General features: G+C 37.4%; 1 protein-coding gene across 1 annotated transcript in view; it reads left to right on the top strand.

The window, feature by feature from the left end:
- The first annotated feature begins 562 nt into the window (after nucleotides 1-562).
- The window catches only part of cdh22 (cadherin 22), a 219,525-nt gene continuing 193,586 nt past the window's right edge, over nucleotides 563-26,501 (top strand). Inside the window, exon 1 of the mRNA XM_004068783.4 lies at nucleotides 563-796. The gene's annotated coding sequence lies outside the window, so the exon portion shown is untranslated. The remainder of the gene's footprint in view (nucleotides 797-26,501) is intronic.

Below are 26,501 nucleotides of genomic sequence, written 5' to 3' on the forward strand. Positions count from 1 at the left end.
TGCCATGGCTGCTAAAAACCATGATGCTCCTATGTGTTCGCTCAAAGACAGAACAATGATTTTATAAAAATACACCGTTTTAGGGACTGTCTTTTTTCAGAAAAGCCAACTAACTGCTGTATGTTTAGAAAATGTTGGCTTCAAAAAAACCCAAGAAGATAAGAGAAGCACACAGAGATGCAAAATGTCTTTATCTGTGCTGTGGATGCCTTTTGCTCTCTAAGTCATTTTGACTCAGTGTGTGTTCCTGTTGGTTCCCTCAGCTGCACAATTCTCTTCTTGTCTGATGACTTGTAACGATTGAAGTGATGCACAATACTCTTGTGATAATGCCAAAACCATACGTTTTTGAACTTCTTATTTTATTGCATGAATGGTTATTTATTTTTTGTCTTGAGAGGGAAAAAAATCCCCCATCCACCAGTTTTTTTTTAAAAAGAATTTTTTTTCATTGCTTCCCAGCAATTCCCCCTGATGTTGAGCTGTAGGTTCCCTCCATCACCACCAGGGGCTTTCCACACCGCGTCGCTCTGACAGCTGCTTCTGTGGGGTTTTTTTTTTCTTCTTTTTTTCTGCCTTGTGTGTCTCTGCGCTCATTTGAACGGAGGATGCCCACGCGCCGCGCGCTGGAAAAAGACGAGGCGCACAGGACGTCTGTCCCTCCGACTTTCATTTGGCAGGGAGTCGCATCGCCGTGGTTCTAGGAGGAGCTGCAAGTTCTCCAGCGGTCTGTTCAGCCGTTTGCAACTTGCCTGGGCGAAAGGCGTCTGTTTCCACCAGATTAGATTTAGAGAAGGTAGGACTTCAGGGATGGTTACATCCAATAAGAAAGTTCACTTGGTGCGTGCTTACTTTTCCTGACTGATTTTTTGTTGTTGTGCAGACACTTTTTTGCATGAACTAAAGGAATATTATTATTATTTATTATTATTGTAACTGCTCCTTGACGCGCTTGTAAACCTCACTGGAGTGACTAGTTCCTTTGCGTTTAACCCGAACGTTTACCATCCTTACTTCAAGGCTGAACAGCATCACTTGTTGCCACCACTTGGAACATATTTCACGTCTGGTTAGTTTAGTCTGTAACGAGTTCCGCGATTGAGACATTCCCTAATATGCGCATGCATTTGAAACTCTGTATTTTTATTGTAAGGTTGTGCAGGAGTGCGCACATTTCAGGAGGGGCATTTTCCAACATACATGTATGTTAAATAAACCTGTGATGCCGCAGATGAAGTCATGTGCATCTGAAATCTCCGCATGCAGACGCATGGAAGGAAGGGAGTGATGAAAGCTCGCGCTTCTGCTCCGTTTGATTGCTTTCCGATGACTGCAGCCACTTGATGCGCCAACAGGATGCGTTTGGGGGAAGTTGGATGTGTGCCACTTTGCAATGGGAAGCTGACTGAAAAGCCTGTTGGTGGGGACAATATGACGGACTCGCGTTATAATCTCCAAAATAATCCTTTACAGTTACAGTGCTGGATTAGGGCGTTTCTGCAAGGAGGAAAAAACAAGGTCTTTTCCTTTCCATTTTTTTTTACTCTTTCAACATAGTTGGTTATTTTATTAGAGATTTTTTTTTTGTTGGATGCAGGAGCATGTTGTTTCTAAACAGAGTTTGAGGAAACCGAAGGAAGTTCTTTAACCTTCTTATTCTGAAATTTCAACATGCTTGAATCCTTGTACTTCGCTTATTTACATTCTGCTTATTCATAATGCTTTTAGATTAAAATCTAGGGTAACCCTTTATGCTGTGTGCATGATGTAATAGGTTTACTCCACGAATAATTCAGTATGAAGTCAAAAATGTCCCTGAAAACATTGTTGCCTTTGAAAAAAACCCAAAAACAAACTGTTGGTGAGTTTACTTGTGTGTGTGTGTGTGTGTGTGGGTGGCACACGTATTTCGGAAAATAAGCGATTTATTTCCTCAACAGCCAATTAGTAACATTCATTTTCCAATTAGATGCAGATCTGATGAAGCAAAGGGCACACTTTACAAAACTCATGTGTTTTAAAAGGAGAGATATAAAGGCGATACACAAAATTAAGGAGTAAAATAAAAACCGCTTCATCAGTGTCATTAGTCTGGGGAGTCTCCAGATTTCTGCAGACAGTTTAGTGTGAACATCTGTAGCTTAGTGGCACAGTGTTATCATGAGATGCTTGGTATTTTTCTATCATTGCGTAGTCTTGCGATATGCACAGCGCTTTAAAGGGACACTTTGCACCACGGATAGTTTTGTTTTCACACAAATGCTGTTCAGCCCCTTTTTGTGAGGAATGTGCACTTTAGTGTGGTGTTTTAGGCTACACCAGGTTCATGTTCATAATCATCCACAGCTCTCTTTATTTTTCTGAACTGCCTATAGAAGTGACTGGTTTTGAGTTCTTTAATTTCAGATCATCTGCTTCACCACCTTTTTTTTTCTTTATGGGTTTCTTAAATGTTTAAGTTTCTGTCTGATCTCCTTCATATTGGGTCCTACACCTCTGGTTCCTGACAGTTGTATCACCTATAAAAGTGGAACTTTTCACATTCACAGTAAATGGTGTCACCCCTTCAGTGTGCAGTAAAAGTATCTGATGGTTGTCTTTTGTAATTGTTGCTTTAGGACTGGAAATTAGAGGGAGACTCCACTTTTCTGTAGAATCCTAAAGTAACGTTCACACCACCCTCGCCAGGGTGCATTCAAGTGACCCCTTCCGATGTAAAGTCTGTGTAAATAAGCACAACAGTTTCAACACTTGTGTTCACGCATCGCTACGGACGTTTCATTGACCGTTTTACATACAAAACACACGGCTGTTGAAGCTTGGTCAAATTTTGACCAATCGGGGACTCTGATTTGGTAGTGACATATAAATAACATTCCCTTTTACTCACTGAAGTGTCAACTGTTTGAAAATTGATCATGGAGGAGAAATTAATAATTGCGGTTTGTGCACATACATAATTCTATGACACCAAGTCTCTCATATATTGTAACAGAGCTGTTAAAGAAAAGGCAAGATTCGTAAGATTTGCACTACTTTGACATTTTACACCGAGCCTTTTCCAACTGTAGATGTGTTGGTAAACAAAAAAGAAGAAGCCCCTCCCTGCTTGTACATTGTGAACACAAGGGGTGGGTATCACCAATAATCCCCAGAATCGATTCAATTCACCAAAGCCTGGATTGATTCAATTCACAATTATTTAGATTTTATTAATTTGATTCTGTTTTGAATTTACATGGTCGAATTTACACAGATACTCATTTTAATCTGATACAGTTCACATACAATAACATTTATTAGTGAAATAATAAACCAGTAAGATTTTTACTTCCATACAGTGTTACATGATTTTTAAAACGGAGAAGCTCCAACAAAAATGTGCAGATCTTTATGTTCCGCCTCCCCTGGAAGGCGTTTCAGTTTGGCCACTAGGTGGAGCTTGTGCTGTAGCATTATACTTTATTCCAGAAGATTGAGCAAAAAACTGTGCTTTTGAAGAAAAATGGTTACTTTAAAAGAGTTTGGTAAATGTATGCCTGTTTGTATATAAACCTGGTCATTTGCGAAGCCCATCGAGACGACTGTTGTTGTGAATTTGGGCTATACAAATAAAATTGAATTGAATTGAATTTAGCCAGCAATGTATATTTAAGTCGACTGAGCGTTAGCATTAGCCGACCCATGGGAAATTCCATTATACGTGAGCATCAAGCTTCTTTGATTAACTGCTGTTATGTGTTAAGTCACCAGAAAAGGAAAGGCTTTAACGATCGATCACTATTTTTGTTGATCAATTATTGATCTATTAAGCTTGGAACGATTAATCAATTTTAGCAACCCAGCCCTAGTGAACACCAAATATGTGTTCTTGAACATAGCATAAAATGCACGTATCCATGTAAAAATAACATTCATATGAGAGCCTAAACTCAAGGTTTAACTGTAGTTTTTCTCTCTGTGAAGAAAAGAACTTTGTGCAAATTTAATTTTAGGAGTGATGTTTAAAAGACGTAGAAAACATTTTCTCTCAACACTAACTAAATAGAAGCAGTTGGTTTAATCTTATTGAGATAGTTGTCTGCTTTGTGTTTCTGATTCTCCTTTTATTTTAGCAATAGTCTAAGCAGCGTGTACATTACACGGGCCGTGTTGCAGTGATCCAGATGGCAGCACGGCTGATGGTGATTTATGTACCAAAAGTGAACGCGTTCATGTCTGGAGTCAGTCCCAAGTTCAAGCAGCCAGCTTTACAAATGATCCGAAAGCTTACACATCGCAGATACACAAAATTAAAAGCTTCATTACAAATGTGTCAGAATGGAGCAAAACTCTGGGCATACATTTCCCACGTCTCAGTATGACCCCCCCATCTCTCTTTCTTATATACACTAACCCCCCCCCCCCAGTGACTATGAAAAATCGTTTAGATGAAGCAGTTTAAAGCTCTTAGACATTGATTACCGTTTACCAAGCTGGCGCATAAGTGTAGTGCTAAAGGAGAGATGGCTCGGATAGACGTAGGAGCAAAGAAAGAAAAAATGGCAGCATGCTGGAATGAGAAAGAGGGTGATAGATGGCAGCGATGTAGCAGTAACGATGAAATGTATGGAGGGAAACCTGAGGATTTTTATGGCTAACAGAGAGGGGACCGATTACGCCAACTAATTGATCTGGACTCGTCGTTGTGGTACACGCTTTATTCTCAAGCTTGTCATCCACCCGTCCCCGCCATTCTCCTTCATTTTCTCTCGTTGTCCTTTTCACATCCATGCAGGCTTTTGCTGCTACACTCCTCACACCTGCTGTCCTGCAGGCGGTCAGGAACAGTCAGACCTTAGTCACTTCATTTCCCCCCACAGGCCAGAGATTGCATCAACTACATCAGTGACTGAGCTAAGTGTTAGAAGCACCAGGTAAGAGGAGACAGAGCTCTCAGATATCCGCAGCTGACTTTCCAGGCCTGTTTGCCCTCGATTACAAGGAGAGGGATACGGAAAACGCTTTGATCCAGCAGTTTTTCAGGACTCTCACTTGGTGAGCTAACTCAGCAAAGTAGTTAGATCACAGAGTGGGCAACGGAGTTTTTGACAAAAATGTTTTTATGGCAATTGCATATTTGGTAAAACCAGTCAACAACCTGTTTTTACGGTTGCCCTGACGTTGGAAGAAGACACATCATATCACTCAACGCACTTTAAATATGGAAATAACAGTTAAAAAAGCAAAATAAATAGTTAAAAAACAATATTACATTTTAGAAATCAAAACAAAATTTCAATAAAAAGAAACAAAAATAAAAATAAAAGCTTTCTGAAATAAAAGAAAAAAGCAATTTCCAGAAATCAAAAGGAAAACCAAAGAAAATAAGACTCTGGAAAAGGTTGGTATTATATGACATCACTGATTGGATGATGACGTTTGTCCCTCATTTCAACTGAAAGCTATTTAACACAAAGCGATACTGGATATGCTCTGCTCTAATCATTAAGCTTGTATTAGTATGCGAACATTGAAAATGCATTTGAAAAAACACGTCAAAAATCAAACGTCATCATCCAATCATGATATCCCAAAGTACTTACTTTTTCTGGTTGAAAGTATTGAATGAGCAAAAAGAGCGGGGCAAACTAGACATGGGGGTGGCAGGACAAACCTACCTTTCGAGAGCCAGGGGGAAGAGGCGACGGACCGAGACTAAACTGAGTCAACGTAAACTAACTGGCAGTTGTGAGACGGACAACGCAATGGAGACGCACCGCAGACAGACTAGTGTAAATACGGGGTTAGCCTTAAAGACATGTAAAATACATATGGGCATTTTAGCAGCACGTATTAAATGTGACCAAAATGAATTTCCATTAGTATGTGTGCTTGGTCACAATTACAATGGATATATAATCAGCCTTTCTCATTTCTTATTGCGTTTCATTGATTCATTTTAATTTCTGTTAATTTATTTTTCTGGAACTTTTTATTTTCCATTTCAAATTGGGGTGTGGGGGCGGGGGGTGTTAAGATTTCTAAAATATTGTGTCATTTTTATTATTTGTTTTACTTTTCTGATTTTTGTTGTAATCTTCAAATTGTTTTTCAATTGAATAATTTGTTGGTGTCATTTGGACACATAATTAAAAACTAACACACCAAAAAAATAGACAATTTCCTTCAAGCTGTTTTAATGGTTTTAGAATAAAATCTGATATTGAGTAATCACTTTTAAACCTCAGAAATTAAAATCTTAATCCTAATTTGGTACTATCCCTCTCATCCAGTGACAGCTGGGACAGCTTCCATTTGACTTTAAACAGTATAAAGAGATAGTAGAGAATGAATAAAAGACACAATCTCTGATAAAAAAAAATATTTAAAATATGACGTAAGTAGTGATGTAAATGTCTCACAGAGACTTTTTGAAAGCACACACACAGCATTTAATGCTGGATTATGTTAATCTGGAGGGCCAGATAGATTTATTGATGGTTTTATATCTGTCTGAGGGGCTCAAAGACAGTGTTGTGTTTTCTTGTGCTGTAATTCTGTCCAACAAAGAACTTAGCAACAAGAGGAGAACACAAACTCAACAAGACTCAGACAGCTGGTGAGTCCATCTGTCCTTTTGATGCAGTAAAATCTGCTTGTATGGGAGCAGCCTCTAATGCCATTTAAAGCCAATGGTGCATGACCAAATGCAGATTTCAGATGAAACCGAATACACGCTTTCAAGTTTTTATGCGTACGCATGTATCATAGGCATATCTGTATGCATTCAGAATAATTTTGATTCCTTAGGGTTCTGAGATAAAAAGGGATTTATTTTTGAATCACACTTAAAGATTTGACTACAAACGAAGATTTGCAAAAAAATTTTGGTGAAGATTCCATAAAACAAGCCTGCAGTCTTGTGAGAGCTAAATCTGGAAAAAAAAAATGTTGAAACTTAGTGACAAGTCATGAAGAATCCATGGATACATCTTGCACTTGATGTGCAATCTGCACTCATCGCTGGTCTGCCGGTATTTGTTTGTGGCTCCTGCACTGGAGTGGGAAGAACAACTGCTTTGGAAACAGGCAGTTCTTCACCTGGATGTCACGGTTCACAGAAATTCTTCCTCTCTGTCTGGCACAACCTCACTGGCAGAAACTTGAGCGCTGGTGTATTTCTGCATCGGTGTCAGATTTAAAGGGATAAAGGCTGCCAAGAAAGGCAAATTCGTCCACGTTTTCAGGCTGATACGTTTGATGTGCATTTGAGTCAGTGACTCACGAACACTCATACACACAGAGATGCATACAAATATAAGGGCTTATTTTATTTAGAGTAGATTAAAATAAACAAAGGATTAGAGTTGATGCCAAGAAAAGCGAGTTATTATATTTTGTTTGTTATTTGTAGGTTTATGCACCCAAGCAAGGATACTGTGGGATGCTTTTCATGTGTAAACAGTTAATGCTTAGTTCTTTACATTTGTTTCAGTTTATATGTGCAGTAAGTGTAATGCCAAGTTCACACCAGACATGTGACGCGCATTCTTGGTGTTCACACTGGACTGTCGTTACCCGATTCTAACACATCTATCTATAGTTGGATGAGGCTTGGTGCAAAATGGTAAAGCAGCGCAAATCTCCAGACATTTTTTCTTTGGTCTCTTGGTGTCATATAGCTTTGGTCGGGTACAAACCAAAATCATTATTAATTATTTGTTCTTCATGATCAACTTTCAAATGGTTGGCACGTCCATGAACTGAAATGCATGCCATCAATACGTCATGCAAAGTCCCAGTCCATGATTGGTCAGAGTTCAACCTGGTTTAACTTTCAACGAAACGTTCAACGGCCGCACGTTGTCTACATAGAGCTCGAAAATGGTTGTAGAAACTAGGGTAACAAGTTTTGAACTCGGAAGTCCGAAAATGCGAGATTAGCGAAACCTGAACAACAATAAGGATGTGATTGTTTCACTTTTAACTGGACATTCATGTATGGACTTGTTGACAGGTTGAGTTAGTTGGGGATCAACAGAGATCTCTGATTTATTGGTGTTTTATTAGTATTTTTATTTTTATTTTTTTTATTTAATATTTTAGTCTTTTGTCTTATTGCTCTTAATTTTCATTCTCCCTGTCCCAGGAAACACTACTTCACGTAGCCTGTAACACATTTGTATGATGGACAAATGACAACAAAGCTTCTTTTCTATTCTATTCAATTGTATTCAATTTTATTCTATTCTATGTGCATTTACATAGACTTTTCATTGTAAGAGGCTGCTTGAACGTGCACCGTCGAGGGTGGTGTGAACTTAGCTTAAAGGTGGGAAATACTCATTTAATAATGTAGACAGGGTAATTTTGTGTTTTTCAGCTCTTCTCCTGTGTTTGGGAAATCAACAGGACACCAAAAGGTGAAATGTTTGAAGTCTGAAGAATCTCATAGTCAAAGCAAGCCTCTAATTGAGAATTTACGATGAGCTGTCAGATGCACTGACTCTCCGCAGCAGTCTAGAACTGGCATAATTGAAAGGACGTCTCTCTGTAGTTAGATGTCCTGCAAAGTAAACTATAAAGTTCATTATCAATCTTCCTTTAATGAGTTTATTTGGTTCAGTAACTGACAAGGTAAATAGTTTGAACTGATAAAACTGGAAGACAAAAGTGGCAGATTATTTATTTTTGCAGTTAGAAAGCAAATGTTTTGCTACATAAATTCATTTACATTTTTTTTATTTAAATTACCACAGCATAAATGCTGTCAGCAAAGACAGATGCACTCTCCTGCATACAACTGTCACAGTTTAAAGTCTATATTGTGCTTTTCCAAAGATTTTCAGAGTAAACTATGTCCATATTGAATAGATGATAATACGTTACCTTTGGCCCACTATAGAACCCAGTTTTAATGTAACATGAGTTATTTATGCACCTAATTTTCTACCGCGAGGTAGACAACTTGTTCTCTGAAGCAGCGCTTTCGCTCCTTGTGGGTGCCACCCATTTCATGACTTCAACCGAGTCCATGTCGGCAGTGTGTCTACATTCCCCCCCACGAAAACAAACATCATCCAAACTTTTGCAAAGATGGATGTGTATATTGTGTATATAAAAGGAAGCAAGTTTGCAGATCACCACTAGGTCTGTGGAGAAAGTGTGTTTGTATTAGCCTGGGGGCGGTGCTGGCAGTGCAGACTTTTCCTGGAAGGGGCTGGTTCTCACTTTGTTGGAGCTACTGGTGCTTGAAATATTCATGTTTTCTTTGTATGATTCTGACAAGCGCGTAAATACTTGCTCTCTTCTTCTGAGCGAAAAGCGACTTTAAGAAGCGTAAAGTTGCGCAGCGCCACCTTGTGTACAGGAGTATTTCTGTTTTACATTAAGCGCCATCTAATGTCAGGGAATGAAATTGCATGTTCGCTCGGCTCATCGTCAGCGAAAATCGCCTGGGTGTGAACACAAAAGACGTGGCGAATAAGGCCTGGCGAATATTCGTCCCGGTGTGTACGGGCCTTTACATTCAAAACATGTGGCCACTGAACATGCGTTAAAAGTAAAACCAGTTGAACTTTGACCAATCAGGGACTTGAATTTGGTAGTGACATATGGATGGCATCCCATTTGATATGGTGTGGAATGTGCCAACTGTTAGAAAATTGATCAAGGACAAGATTTGTGCCCAACTGAAGTTATCTGACACCAAGTCTTTCAAATATCGGATTGGAGCTGTGAATTAAAAAGCCTGGAGCAAGATTCTTGAGATTTGCACCACTCTGACATTTTGCACCAAGCCTCTTCCAGGTATAGGTGGCAAACACATGCTAGTAAACGGTAGATAAAGAAGAGAAAGCCCCTCCCTTGTTGTCCAAAGTGAACCCCATGAGCTAAAATGTGTATGTAGCTTTCAAGAATGGATTTATCAGAATTAACCATTGAATACATGCTTTTTAAATAAATTATAATGCATCTTAGCAACAATTGGTTGACTCCAGTCAATATATAGTGAAGTTCTGTCTACGTCTCCTGCTTTTGCTCATGATTCTTTCTCCTATTAATCTCTGTGTGACAGAATTACAATCTTGCGGCTGATGAATTGTTCTTGCATAATTGTGTTTGGTGTGTCACGCTGAAGTAATTGCAAAAACATATTCCCTCTAAGTGACAGTGAAAAATTGAATGAGTACGGATTCTGTAATTTGGGAAAGTCACATGTAAAGTGGGGGCAGGCTACGTTACAATACATGTGGCAATGGCTGCAATGCAATATTATCAGGTTCAAATCTGTGATGACTGATGAATTTCTGGACAATTTTATGACGATACGCCACAATATCTGTCAAAGAAAATGGTGGAAAATGCCAGTCAGAGAGAGAAGTGCAGCACTTTTCTCTCTGTTCCACCACTGTTACTGTCCATGCCCATGTGCTGTCAAATGGACAACAATCTGTTGTTAAAAACAGCAGAGGAAAACAACTTTTTCCTCTCCCTGCAAACAGAAGTAAATGGAAAAAGCATGAAGCAATAAACTGCATTTTATGTTTTCTGTTTTTTGTGAAGCGTAGGAAATATTTCATTTTGAAACTCTAAAAAAGCACAAAAAAAGAAAAAAGACAGATATACACATATATATTTTAGACACATGTAGTTTCCATCAGTTTTTTAAATAGTGTAAATTAACTTCTTCTCATTTAAAACAAGAAACATCCCCTTAAAATAAAAACATTAACATTTTAAAAAATTGAGGCGGGAAAAGATTAGAGGTTTTTTAACAACACATTAATTACATAAACACCTTATTTACCCAGTGTCTCAAATTTGATCCACATATTTGTAACATAGTGTGACTGAATGAAAAATTTATTTTTGACAAAATTTGAAATTTCGTGGAATCAGTCATTTTGCAATGAGCAGGAAAATACCTTCTAATGCCTAGTGGAATGATGATAAACTACAGGGCAGACATGGACAAAGTTTTATACAATGGGTTTTTAAGGACAATTTGAATCATGCTAATGAGATGTGGGTCTCAGAAATGTGTTTATCAAATATGAAGCAAATGGTTCTGTAGGGTTTTAATATTGATTCCAGACTAATATAAGTTATTTAAAAAGAGCCTTATTTTCTAAGGAAAGTGCCATTAGCCATAGATAAGTCTTTAGTTGTACTCTTTCTTTCAAGCTAAAGGTGGAATTTGAAAAAAAAAAATGTCCCTAACATTTAATAGTCTTTGCACATTATGCCAAAAAACTGCATTGTTTTTGACCATGCAATTATAGAAATGCTTTTAAAAAAATGGTAATAATAAATAAAACTAACTTTTTTGGATCAGTTTGGGGATAATGCATAATTCAATTTTTATGTAAGATTCTTGTTTTCTTTTTCTGTAAAAGGAAGAACTGTTCTATACAAACTGTGAATTAAAAAGTCTGCTTAGAGCTTTCTAAAGCTACAAGATTTGTTAGGTCATGGCTGCAGCTATCCTAAGCTCTCATGTGTCTTTGATCTTTAGTCCTGTTTTTAGATTTATAGTTTGATCAAGTTGAGATGATTATCTTTGATTTGAAAACTTTAAGCTTTCTTTTGTACTATGCTGTAAAGATACGTCTGGTACATTGCAGTAAATGTTGTTGCTTCTGCCATGTCATGGATAAAACATGCAGTTACACACTTGAAGTCTGGTTTATACCCCACAAAGAGAGACACTTCTTCTCATGTATGATGCTGCAAGAGCAGAAGCAGCGTTCTTTCTGGCAGAACATTTCATTCTTCATAAGAAACCCAAGAACAAAAGGCCTATCAGGTCCTCATAGGATCTCTCCTCTGTAGTCCACAAGCCTTGCCACGACACAGTGACAGCATGGCAGAAAGTTCCGGGGTTTGCTCAAGAAGAGGAAGAAAGTTTGTTGCTATTGTAAGCTAATGCTGTGGAAAAGTAGATGTCTGTCAGATGTGTCCCTTTTCTTGTCTTTACCATGCACTCACTTGCTTGACCAGTGACACAATGGCTGTCAGAGGACTCACAAAGTTCGGCTGCGAGAGCTCCAGATATGGGGCTGCTTGTCAAAAGCAACGTCACTTCTGTCTCGCACCGAGCTATACAGCGCATTAAGTGAGACAAAGACTTGGAGAAAACTTTTTCAGTCAGCCAGAATTTATTAACGGTGTTCACGGTAATTCTAAAACGTGTTTATAACACGCTACACGTTAGCCATGTTGGAAGCGTTGGCCATGTAAGCATATTCACAATACCTGTCATCACTACCTTGTTTTGCAACACATTGAACACAGTGATATCACTAAAACAAAATGCGAAGTATGCTATGTCCCAATCTTGTTAGTAACACAAAAAAAAATAAAAATACAAATTCCAAAACCACTGTATGTTAGCCATGTTAGTGAATTAACAATAACACCCAAACTTGTTTGGCACTCTTAAAACCTTCTTAATAACACGTAAAAGAAAAAAAAACCTTTTTGACAATGCTACATTGTTATCAGCGCTAGCGAATTCACAATACTTGTAAAGGCCATGTCACGCAATTACACTGTAATTTTTTTGTGTATAAAATTTCGTTCTTTGGTGACACATGCTACATACGTAGTTCACAAGTGTTTCTTGTGTGCGTCATTCATCAATGTGCACAGATGTCCGTCAAAGTTGTCGGGCAATGGCTCTTTACGTAAATTTGGTTTTGAGCTGTTCAAAATTTTCGATCACTTTAGAATCACGCAGTTTATGTGTATTTTATATAGTTTATACATAATTATTACTTAATTCGTACATAATTGTAAGTGATTTTTGCGAGATTTATACGTAAATTTGTGACTTTCCACGACAGACTTTTCACTCATTTATCCCCGATGTACATTATAACTTTTATATCTCGTATACGGCGCACATATCACGTTAAAATTATTTAATTGACGCACAAATCACTAATGAACTGCAAATAAACATCTCAATAATCACCCATCTTTCATGTTCTACGTTGATTTGCATGCTTTTTGCGTGGTTTATTTGTACGTCTTCCGTGGTTTTAACATGGTTTATTCGTAATACATTGGTGAATATTTCACTTAAAGAAACAAATGTACTCACTTTTTTCACAAATATTCACATATGACCTATGTTCATCTGTGCAATTTGTGCAAAATGTACTTAGTAGCTGTGTGACATCGCAACACAAGACAACTCCCAACACGTAAAAAAATGTAGAGTCCGACACCGGGGCGGCCGTGGTGCAGCGGTAGGGCGGTCGACCCATGATTATAAGATTGCAGGTTTGATTCCTGCGTTGCACGCCCATGTGTCGAAGTGTCCTTGGGCAAGACACTGAACCCCACCTTGCCTCTGGTGGGAGGTTGGCGCCAGTGTTCGGCAGCGGAGCCGACATCAGTGTGTGAATGTGTGTGTGAATGTGTGTGTGCATGGGTGAATGGGACTGTGACTGTAAAATGCTTTGGGCCTTCGAAAGAAGGTACAAAATGCAATTTAAATTTATGCCATTTACCATTTACCGCTACAAGTTAGCCATGTTAGCGTATTCACAATAACACCCAAACTTGTTTGGAACTCTTAAAAAACACAGACTGACATTTTGACTGAGTCCTGCGGAGCTCTCAAAATAGCTTTAAGATCAGTTAGCCCAACCAGTTAAATTAATTTATAAGGCACTCTGGATCATGAGTTGCACTGTCCAAAATAATGAATAAATACTTAAGTCTTGTAAGTGTGGAAATTATGGTAAGCAAAAGGACATGGCAGTGTGAATGAGCTTAATCTGAAGCTTCTACTATATTAGCTGAATTTTCTTTGTCTTTAAGTGACCGTAGCTTTAATTTGTAAACATTTTTACTTTTAACCAGTTCAGTGCCTCTCTTTGTGAGATTAAAATAAAATAAAAGTTCTTAATTAGCTGTAGCTCAGGGGTTGTGATAGTCTAAAGATCCGCCCAGCACAGTCCACTAAGGTGTGTCATGAATTCATAACGTGTACTGCTGATGCTGTGAATATCAGTGGTGGCATTGAGATAAAAATAGTTGCTGAAACATGGCCGCTGAAATAAAGTTCAAACGATCCACATGAGGCTCATGAGTCAAGCAAAGAATTCAGGAAAATTATACTAAATCTTTCACTGTTATGGCCTGTATCATTTACATTGCATCCAGACTGATGGATCACAGCTCCTGTGTTGTAAATGGCAGCTTTATGAAAGGTACGGGCAGTAAGCTCTTCCATTTAAAGCAATAACTCTTGGAGGGAGTGGAGCTTAGCTATTTTCCAATGTGACACAATGCTTACACCTTGAAGTGAGGAAGCAGAAATTCCAATCTCCTGATGAAGTAATGGAGAGATTAGAGACATTAAGCCTGCCATGAAAAATTGTGTCATAAACAAATTAAAAACTTTGATTCTGCGGAAGAATTTGATATTATGAAGTGATGAAAACTTAAACAGTTTAAATATAAGTGTATGGCTCACTTTTACAAAGAAATGAAGACTTTCACTCGTACGTACACCCAAACAACACATCCTTAAGTTTTTATGTGTTTGCTAAATTATGTATTGGGAGTGCCCTCTTGGGGATACATGCATCTCTGCCTGTGTTAGTATCATTTGGGGTCTAAACATGTTTATGGACTCATTAGGGCCCAACCATGTATGCATGCGCATGTAACAGGCTCTCCATGCAGCAATCCATGCTCCTAAAGATGTAAAAAAGTTTCCTCTCTTGTGGTTAACACCACAAAGCGTGAGCTCGACATGGTTTGGATTCTGCCTTTATGTTGCTTCAATCACACGCAACTAATGGCCCTTAGAATTAGCAAACTACTTTATGGCAGTGAGCACCAGTGACTTATTCTCTGTGCTCATGGGGGGGTCAGCCAGCCAGAGCAATCATGCTGCATAATAGAAAACGATTAAGAATTTATCTATTCAGCTGTCAGCACTGGACGCAAATCATTTAGTTTAGGGTAGAAAATTGCCAATAATGCGGAAAAATAACTTTCTTTTCAAGGGATGAGGCATGATCTCAACCCTTGAGAGAGGAGAGGGGGATGCTGGAGAATAGGGAATAAATGAGACTGAGTAAAGGGGAGGGGTAAAAAAAAAAAGGCTTGTGAGGCAAGAATTGATTCAACTTTAGTATAAAAGTTGTTCATCGTGTGCATGGGTTTCCGCATCGTTTATTTATTTTGTACTAATTCATGATTGTAGCTTACAAGTTTCTGTTTTCCAGTCATTACAGCAGCAACCTGGTGGCAGAGACAGAAACAGCAGGCCCAGGGAGGAATATTTATCTGACTTTCATACATTTTGCACACAAGGAGGCCTTAATGGTAATGATATAATTCAGTAAAAGGACTTGTGTGGAAAGCACAGCTGGATATTTTTGCAAAACAATATTTCATGTGGTCTCTTTGTCTTTATCCCATTCATGGGGATAAACTGTAAGACATTTAATCGTTCTGTCTGATTTAATTAATCAGATTGATTGACATTTTCTTGCTGCACTGTTACAATAGAGGGATTTTTTTCTGAAACCATGCAGTCATGCTCCTTTTTTTATCCACAAAGGTGTGTGGGCTTTAGGTGAATTTATCTTCTTATAACAAAGATATCTGGTAGAAAGCACATGTGTAATTTTTCTTGACAAACCATGACAAACCATTTTGCCTTTAAGGATCAGCAGAAAAAGATTAACCTCCTTAAAAAAGTATCAGGAAAGAAGATATTTTTGCTTTAATTTCATTTTTGTCGTGCTAATCTTAAAAACACGTCAAATTTTTACAGGGTCTACCTCATTGATGGTTATGAACAATTTAAAATGCTGTTTAAGTCAGGCGTGGTTTGATCTGGTTGTTCCTCTTACCTTCCGTCTCATGTTGTAAAATTAGAAAAAAAACAGGTACCTTCTGGACAGATGTTAAATTATACAATTTTTAATCTTAAAGACCCATTCTGATGAAAATGATGTTTTGGGATACATTTTGTTGTGAAATTAATGATGATGGAATGCACATATACCTGGAAAATTAAACTTAAAATTACATTTATTTTATTCAAATCATTGTGAATCAGGAGCAGACGAAAAAATGCATTTGGAAAAAGCGTGACAGAAACCACAATCGGTGGGCCACAAACTCCCTGATGCATCTATTTGCAGACAGCTACATCCATGTAGGTCTTTTTATCCTCGTCTGAGCTGGCATCTGGCTCACAACCGTACATCTGAATACCTCTGATATTACTCGCCATTTTTGTTTCACTGCTAATGTGAACTTTTGAGCTGTAAACTAGCAGAAGAGAGTGTTAACGGATGGAAGATGGGAGGCGGGGGTGGGCTTGCTCTGTGTCAATAGTGGGGCCTACCACTCAGAGGTGAATTTCTAATGAACTACTGCCACTCTGCAGAAAGTCTGTTCATGAAAATTAGTGTTTTTAGTTTTAATGGCTAAAAACAGTAAAATCCCAATTAAAAGACCACCGGAAACACTTTTACAATATATCAAAAGATGATCAGAGTGTGACTTTAAGATGTTACATAGAAACCCACCCCAATTTTTTTTACCAGCAACAGTTAATATGAATTCAAAAAGGATAGTTTTAGTCTTCTCAAGTTGCACTTGTGCTCACACATGCATATGATGTACAGTATCTATTGTTTCCCAGCACAAATTCATTCTTCTCATGTCTTACAACAGAAAAAAAAAACTTTTTTAAGCACAGACAGTAAATTTGTTAGCTTTCTTCTTCACTAACCTGAGAGGATTGTGACACATCTCAGTTGGCAAAAAGTTGACTTCTGCTTTTTTGTAAGGTGCCTCCATAAAAGACTATAATATCAATCAATCCTAACTATGTCTAAAAGCCTTGACTGGGTAGATGCATTTTTTCACTAAACTGAGTTGAGGACAAATGTTTTCAATGCCTGAAAACAGATGAACATGCTACCAAGTAAAGCTGGTATGTAGTTTCCTAATAACTACAGATTTTGCATTTGACTTTAAAAAAAACAGAGTTTCCACATTCAACAATAAATACATTTTGTTAATTGAATTTTTTTGATTCCTTAGAATTACCTCTGCATTTAGGAAGCTGAACAGAAAGAAGGCACTTGAAAAAAAGAAATCAACAAAACATTTTGTTTACCAAAGAACCTTCACAGATAATTAAGGATGCAAAGCTTTATTTCCCACTTAGACCTGTTTCATGAGCTGCCTTGCAGAAAATATTCTTCAAACCAACGGCCTTAAACCTTAAATTGAGTGCAAAGATAAAATACAGTTTAGAAAGCAGTTTCCTAGACTTGCACTTTTATTATTAAAGTTCAGCCCCCGATATATTTAAATTTGAGTGCTGTTTTAATGTATTAAGAAATATATATGAGTAACAGCGCGGGTTCAGTCAATATTTCTTGAAAAAAAACTGTTTTAATTTTCTGCTACAATCCCTGGGGGGACTGTCACTTGAAGGATTGAGCCTCAGCATTTTTTCAGCATGATGTAAAAACCTGAAAAGACATGTTCAAAAAGTTGTTTTTTTTTGTTTTGCTTTATTTGTGAGTGGTTGGTAAAAAATGTAAAACAAAAAAAAAAAAACATTTTTTTATTTGGAAGTTCCATTAAAACAAAACAAAAAAGTATAGACTTGTGTTTTAGTGCTGAAGGCCATGTCATATAGTACATACCACATACTACATACATACGTACATGTTGTGCATTTTCGACATATTACATTTCGGTCTTTCATGATACATGCATGATATAGGTAATTCATAAATGTACTTCATTCATCGATGTGCGCAGTTGTCCATCACGGGTTTCAGCAAACAGGTCAATATGTGAATTCAGTTTTAAGGTGTTCAAACCTTTTGGTCGAAAGAAAAATTACACAGTTTATATGTATTTAACATGGTAAATACATATAGTTTATGCACAATTATTACATAAACCAATTGTGCACAGTTTTTGCAAGATGCATACATACATTTTCAGCTTTCCATGATCGTTACAAATCTGTCTAACAGACTTTTTACGCATGTACCACTGATTTATAACTTTATGTATTACTTATGTATTACTTCTTCCATGGTTTTAACATGGTTAATTTGTGATAAATTTGTAAAAAACCTTATGTAAAGACCACAACTTTTCTTACTTTTTTCACATATATACACGTTTGACCAATTTTCATCTTTGCAGCATGTGGAAAATGTACGTCGTTGATGTGTGACATGGCCTTAAGATTGTGGGAAAATGTAATAGTGCAGAGCTTAACTTCTGTCCCCAAGTAGACAGTTTGAGTTCATGACACACAGCCGCTACATACAATTTGCACTTATGACATTTCGGTCTTTTGTGATATATGGGTGACATTTGATTTGATTTGAATTTGATTTGAAATGGTTTATTTCAAGCAATTAAGTAGAAATAATACACAACAGCAATATAAACATCAGTTATACATTCATACAGTAACTAATCAAACTTAGGATAATTAGACATATTAATAAATATTGCTTGAAAGGGAGTGGGAGGAAGCGAACTTATATAATCCCACCCCGATTATACTGTAACCATTTTATTACATGATTTATCAATATCCGGTTCCCAGTTTTTATCAGACAGAATTAAAAATCATAAGATATCGATAAAGCACATGACAAAGATGAATTACTTAAGTATTACGTCAAAAATAACTATTTTAGAAATCAACATGGCAAATGCAGATCAGTCATCTGAACTATATGCAGATTATGTTACTTATAAAAGCCATTCATATGAATAAAACATAATACTATATCAGTAAAATAGACACAACACTGTTTCAGGAATTTTCATAGCAAAAATTTCATCAAGTATCAAAAGTTAAAAACATGTGCAAAATTATGCTACATTAGGAAAGATTTTTGAATCAATTTATCAAGTTTTGGAGAAAGTGAAGTATTATCATTAAAAGTTAATCAATTTAACAATTTTCAATAAGTGATTAATCATTTGTTTTACTTTTTTTAATATTCTTTTTTGTATTTTTTTATATAATAAAGTAATGCTGTAAGGGAAGAGTAAAAAGGGTCCATAACTGTCGATTGTCCAAGGTTGGTATTTCTTCTTTTACTGATAACAGCTGATCTCCTGGGTTCAAAACAGAGTTAATAGTTCTCTTCGATGTTATGTCTGCAGACATTAGATTCAGGTCCATATCCTTCTTCAGCTGATATCAGCTGCGGTGAAAGTTGAGGTCAAGTTGTCTGCAGGTCAGAACTCTGCTGTTATTCAGGTTACGTAAAGTGATGAATCATATTTCTTGAAATTATTTGGCTCTTTGGTTTATTACTCCATGTTGTTTCAGACGACCGTGATCAAACACTTTTCAAAGTCTTTCATGGTGTTCACAACCACAACCTTTGACCGGTCCTCTGGACCGAGCGGTTTGACATAAATCCTGCAGCCTTTAACCCAAGTGTTCTCAATCTGCTTCTGCTTCCTGAGAAGCATGTTTTGAGATTTCAGCATTCCTTCTGGTCAGATGGTCGTTCAGATAAGCAGCCGAACCTTTCAGTTGTTTCCTTTGGGTCATCAGAGCTAGCTTGTGTTTGTGATTCACAAACCTGATGAGGATCGCTGGTTTATCCGTCTCCTTTCTCCTGGGGAGCAGGTGGCAGGTCTCGATGGTATTGAGATCCAGGGAAATCCCTTTAGATGTGAGAAATGAATGTATTTGCTGCTCCAAAGACACTGCACCGATCTCCGTATTGGCACTGCTAGCTACACTAGCGCTAGCATTAGCAGTGCTAGCTCGAGGCTCTCACTCCAGTGAGAATGACATTATTCATCCTTACTTGCTGTTCCACATCGTCCAGTCTTTTCTCCAGAATCTCGACCTGGTTTTCTCGCTGCTCGTTTTGAGCCCGAAATCTTCGGAACTCTTCCATCATATCCCAAAGTGGCGTTAGCTTAGCCGACACTTGATCCATAAAACTTTTCAGCGTTTCTTGAATAATGTCAAGAGTCTTTTTGAGGTCTTCGTATTCCCGGGGTTTCTTCGGGGGCATGGTCAGCTCTCTTTTTTGAAAATCAACCTTTTAAGTAATTTGAAGATAGTTGTATTCGCAGAGAGGCACGCCACGCGTCCTGCCGTGTAACCCAGAACCGGAACTCCTGTAATTCTTAAGTGTTTCGTGCGTTCGTCATTGGTCAATGTGCGCAGATGTCCATCAAAGGTTTTGTTTGTTGTGAATTCGGTTTTGAGCTGTTCAAAATTTTTGGTTGGTTGAGAATGACTCAGTTTATGTGTATTTAATGTAGTAATACGCTTTTATTACGTAAAACTTGCGCAATTTTGCAATGTTTTTGCAAAATACACCCCCAAATTCTGGCTTTCCACAACCGTTCCACGTGTGTCTAACGTTCTTTTCACGCATGTACCACCAACGTATAACTTTTATATCACGTAAACGGAGCACATCTTGGGTTAAAATTATGTAATTGACGCACAAATCCAAAATGAATTTTAAATAATCAATGCAATAATCACACACAGTTCATGTTATGTAATGATTTTTGTGTTATTTACTCGGTTTATTCGTACGTCTTCTGTGGTTTTAACGTGGTTCATTGATAGATCTGTGAAAATTTGACAAAAAAATGCAACTTTTCTTACTGTTTCTACGGATATTCACGTATGACAAATTTTCATCCATACAATATGCACAAAATGTAAGTAGTGACTGTGTGACACGGCCTTAAGATTGTGGGAAATTGCATCTGCTGTACTGTAGAGCTAAGCTTCTGGCACCAAGTAGACTGTTTAGCTCAATTCCCTGCACACACACACACAAGAAATGATAAGCCTCAGTGGGTTATGCGGTGGAAGTGTTTGGCTTTTTTATGTATTGTTTACATATTGCTGAATTTGCTGTACTCACATTATCTGTCACCGACAATTTATGATGTGAAGATGTCACATCTGTTTTTAATGTTGCACAGCTGCATGAAGCTATATCAGTAATCCTCGAGCACGCAGAGATTTGCTCTGATAATACACATCTCTGCAAAGATTAAACATGTGCATGTGTTGTGTATTCTTCATACATGTCAATGTGAAAACTAGACGTACTATAGTTCTGGGGCTGTCTATTATTTTTCTTTCTGAGGCATAATGGGCTTTGTAAGATAATACCCAAGAGACAACAATACTTCTGAGCTGAGGGATTGGGAAGCCATCCCAGTTCACAGCATCTCTTTGGCTTCTAGCATCATCTATGATTGGAAAACTGGGGAAACCTGGATGTATGCACAAACGATGCTAATCACTGGTTCTCTTGCCTCATCGTGGTCTCACTTTTTAATCACTAGTAACACGCTTTTTTCTTTGCACACAAAGCTAATTCATTCCAGCTCTGACACTGTCTAACAGGTTCCTCCTCTGTGATGCTTTCTTTATTTTAGTATAAAAGAAAAACCTTGGCAGGAGTCAGATTAGTACAGCATCCAATTAACTTGTTAGGATGGGTGGTATAGCTTTTTCATCTCTTTTTTTAACAAATAGGAAAACAAATAAAATTTGATACAGTATAAAGGTTTAGTTCAATACAGAAGGATATAAGACAACATCATCCTATGAGCTGCAAGCTTTCATGTTGGCAATAATTGCGTTGCTAATAATGCACTATCCGTCGCTATGTTTTTATTTTCTATCTGTCAATTAAGTCCAGCATGTATTTTTATGCCAAACATTTTTGATTGCCAGCTTCAAGGCCAACTTTGCAAATTGTTGCTAAAAAAAGAAAAAGAAAAAAAGAAATCAAACAAAAGTGTCAGATTTATATACTTTTACCAGCTGAGCTGCTCAGCAGGGCACCGTGCAAACTGCTTTAAAATAACATAAAAGCAGTAAACAACACATTTTTAGCCAGCTACATTCCTCTATGTGCCTATCAACAAGCTAGTGCTGCTGATCAACTGCGCTTACTGCCCCAAATCAGCAATTAGTCTATAATAAATTAATAATTAAATCAACCATTTTTTTTTAATAATTAGAAATAAAAAATAAATAAATAAATCAACCATTTTCTAACTCTGCAACCTATCTCTAGGACTCTTATTTCCATGGGGGAAAAAAAATCCTTTACATTCTTTGTTCCAAAAGCTTGAAGCTAATTGTTTTGAGCTAGATAGTGAAAGATGTGAGTTTTTTTGACAAGAGCCTTCAGCTTGTCAAAATCTTTACTTTGCTTTTATTTCACGAGGTCATAAAGTTCATATTTTACTTACTTTATTATTTTCTTCCCTATCAGGGTGCCTTCATGATATGTTTTTTGTTTACACCTTAGAAGAAATGATCTTTATCTAATATATATTTATAGATAATATATATATTTTTAGCTAAGATATATTTTTGCAAAATAGACATTTTAAGGTAAATTGAACAAAAACAACTTGACCTGATGTTCATAAGACAAAGAAAAAGTTTATGATAATAGTTGAACAATTACTTAATTATATCAAAAAATTATAATAATTATAAAAATTATATCTAAAAAGAATGGTCGGCTGTTGTAATTATTCCAGATTCATTATGTACTTCTTCTGGCGCCCACTTTACAGTGCCCAAGGCAGCCAGTTACTACCAAGGAGCACATTGCCTTTCGATTGTTGGTAAAGTGACTCATTGAATTCAAAAAAATGTTTCCATTGCAGTTTTGCGAAACATATGAATTTCGACACGCCACAACAACCACCTCCTCTAAGCGCAAAAACTTCTTTTCAATAGTTTTTTTTCGAAATTGTCATCTTTACATTGGGCTAACTGCGCAATTTCATAGTCAATGAAAACACAGCTACTAACACCCAGCCTTGTGGTGGTTAGCGCTCTTGCCTCACAGCAAGAAGGCCCGGCTAGGGGCCTGAAACAGAACATCAATGAGGGACCATTCTGTGTGGAGTTTGCATGTTCTCCCCGTGCATGCATGGGTTTTCTATGGCTTCCTCCAATCGTCCAAAATCATGCTTCATAGGTTAATTGGTTACTCTAAATTGTCCGGAGGCGTGCGTGTGCATGGGTGTGTGATTGTGTCCCTGCGACAGACTGGTGACCTGTCCAGGATGTCCCCTGCCTTCGCCGACGAGTGGCTGGGATAGGCTCCGGCAGCCCCGTGACCCCGATTAAGACGGTTTAGAAGATGAATAAATGAATGAATCAATAAACACAACCGGAATGAATCGAAAAATAAGTGGCTCCAAATTATAAGGCCCGCTGTCATTTATTGAAAATAATGAAGGTTTTTAAGTATGCCTTATACTACATAAAATACAACATGTCATATTTTGTATTAAGAATTTTTTATTTTCTTTGATAGCTAACTAACATTTCTTTCTTATACATACCAGGAACAAAAATAACTCAATAAATAGAATGAAGAATCTAAAAAGATTCACTTTAAACAACAAGTTATAAATAATGACTTTGGCAGTGGTGCGCATCAGCTCTCCTGGTAATTGCTTTGGTGTGGGAGATGTGGCACCGTGGAAGACATTGAAATAGATAGCATAATTCTTTTTTGTGAGGGATGCACTGTTTATTAGAGATCCATCATGTGAGATGGGCAATTGCACTGTAGCTCTCCAGTACCTGGACTTATTTATTGCCATAACTTGATGCTTCTAGAAAGGCTGTAATAGAACTGATAAAAAGAACAATTATGCTGGAAGCTGCTTTTGATTGTATTGATAAGGACATTTGCCACTTAAACATAAAGCATCTAGCCTTCATTTTACGGGATAGACTCTAGTTTATGGTGTTTGTGGTGTTTATGGTGTATTTCTTTGGCTATTTTTCATATGCAACTGGTTCTAAAATTCAGTAACGTAAAAGTGAGGTTTGCCCCTTATCTGCCCACTCAGCATTTATCTAATTTACCAGCTTTCTATCTTGTTCAAATCTAATTTATTGTCTTTTTTAAATATTTTTTTCCCTAATTGAGTCACCAAGCCCAAGTCCTGTCTTCCCATATAAAGCTGACCTTTACATCCGTTGTAGGTCAATGACTGAGTGATCAGCATTATTACATCCTCTCCAGTTAAAATTGAATGAAAAAAGCCAGAAGAGTCATAAAAGTTTGCATTTGCTTGAGAGTCTCAGGATAAAAAAAGCCTTTTCCACCATCGTATTTCAGAAGCACTGTGAGCTTAATGCAAAACAGTCATCAAGGGTTGAAATTACAGAACTGGAAGCTAGTATTTTTATTTTTTCCATGTTTACAGACATCTTTGGCATTAAAACTGTAATGAACACATGAAAAGTATTTATTTTTGAAAACGCAGGGAACGGGTGTTGGAATAATTTGCCTCGTTTCTTTAAAGTGGTGTTTCTGCTAACATGTCCTGGTTGAGACTCGTCGTAGATTCCTCCTCTGATCATAAGTAGCAAAAGCAAAAACATGCCAAACTCTGCCGTTTCCTTGCTGTAAGGGCACTATTTGAGATAACAGTGGGAATAATTAGGCTCCCAGTACTCTGTCTAATGTGCCTGCATGTAAAAATATGTTTTTGCAATATCTTTTGCTGGTGCTTTATATTTTTTTTCCAGTGTTGTGCACTTTATAAGCTTTCATATGGTAATGCCAGCTGAAAATAGATATACAATTATGTCCTTCAGGCATTTGTCCGAACAGAATTGTTTAATACATACCTGGATGCCCTTTTTATTTTTATTTTTACAGTCCTTTAATATTATTTTTTTCAGATGCATATTAGGCAAAACACTATTTTATACTTGAAGTAAAAACTCAAAGCCCCACTCCGATCATCTATTCACCCATCTTAAAAGCATTCCCAGTGGTCTTTTAATTCTGCTTATGCCGTTTTTAGGTGGTAAAATCAATCTGTGAAAAACCTGTCTTATTTTCTAGAACATAGTTTCTGCAGAACAGCTGTAGTTCATTGGAAATTCGCCTCTGAGTTCTGGACCATTGGGATGGAGTAAGTCTATCCCCACTCCCCGCCATCCATCTCCCACTAGCTTACACCCACCTTTGTGATGACTAGAGTGTGGCGTAATAGTACGTTCCATATTTATGATGTCCCTTAAGGTGGCTGAACAATCCACAAAGGAACTTCAAGACACACCTGCACTCCCCTAAAGTTCTAGTTCATCTTTTGATCCATGTTAAAAGCGTTCCCAGAAGTCTTTTAACTACAATTATGGCGTTTTTATTCTGAATCAAAAACCTGTGTCGTTTCCTCGGACATAGTTTCTGGGTAGAACGGTTAATTTCCCATCATCCCTGTGTTTACACTTTCTTCCAGTGGCTTAGCCACTCACAACCTCAAACTAACGTTACTGGTTCAACAAAAATGGTAAACAATATTGGAGCTATCCCGCTGTGAAGTTTTGAACCAGATACCAGCTCAGACGAGGAAAATGAAGACGTCCATGGATGTAGTCGTCTGGAAGTGAATGCACTAGAATGGAGCGAAGCAGCTTGTCGTAGTAGCTTCTATCTCAAAACAATTCTCAACGTCAAAAAACCCCCTCAGGAATGCAGTTTTAAAGTTAATTTTCTTAAAACATATCCTCCATCTTGACAGCAATGCCACAAGAACATTTTAAAACACCATTAAACACTATTTTAAAGCAAAGGGCTCTTAAAAAGCTTGTGATTTTAGCTTGCATTCTTTTTTTTTCTGCCATTATAGTGTTTGTCAGTTTTTATGACAGCATATGCACTTCTTAAAGTTGTTCGGATGTTTTTGCTACTAAGTTTTCTGTGAGTTCATTGTCGTTTGGTGGTACTGTAACATCACACCCACAAGTTTCAAGTAGACCCCATGACCTGTTCCTTTGTGGCCTGTAAGTGTGAACATAAGAATAGATGTATGATCCTGGTAAACATATTTTGACAGCTATTCTGCCATATCTGTCTGAACCTGCATCCTAACAGCTTGAGCTGTATAGCCAGGCACATTTGAAAGAAAGAAACAAGTCACATGCTATCTACTGACACAGTCTCTAACGGCACATTGTTCATTGTGACAGGTAATTAAACTCATTTCAACGATCACGAAATACAATAAATGTTTTGTTCTTGCAGTTTTTGCAGCTTTGGGGAAAAGAAAGTTATCAGCACTGTGATTGGGAAAAAGAAAAATCCCCTGGTTTCTGCCTTGCCATGTTTCAAAGGGGTGCCAGAAAAGAGGGCTGATGTAAAGGCGAGTAGCTGACTATGTGGAGAAATGATAAAGGAGAGAACGCAGTAAATGTCACTATGTGTGGCCGGCTGCTACAGCAGCTGCTAGTTGGTAGAACAAGGTTTCAAAACATCTTTTTTTTGGTCAAATTCCACTTTCAGTAAGAACAAATGTTTTAAAATATAATAATACACTAAAGTACATTATAATTTTGCTATTAATGCCTTTGTTTTTGCAAATTCTTAATTTTTTTTTCATGCGAAGGCCATGTCACACAGCCACTACGAGCATTTTGCAAATTGGTGAGAATCGGG

This window comes from Oryzias latipes, chromosome 5, assembly GCF_002234675.1.
Source record: "Oryzias latipes chromosome 5, ASM223467v1".
Classification (NCBI taxonomy): domain Eukaryota; kingdom Metazoa; phylum Chordata; class Actinopteri; order Beloniformes; family Adrianichthyidae; genus Oryzias; species Oryzias latipes.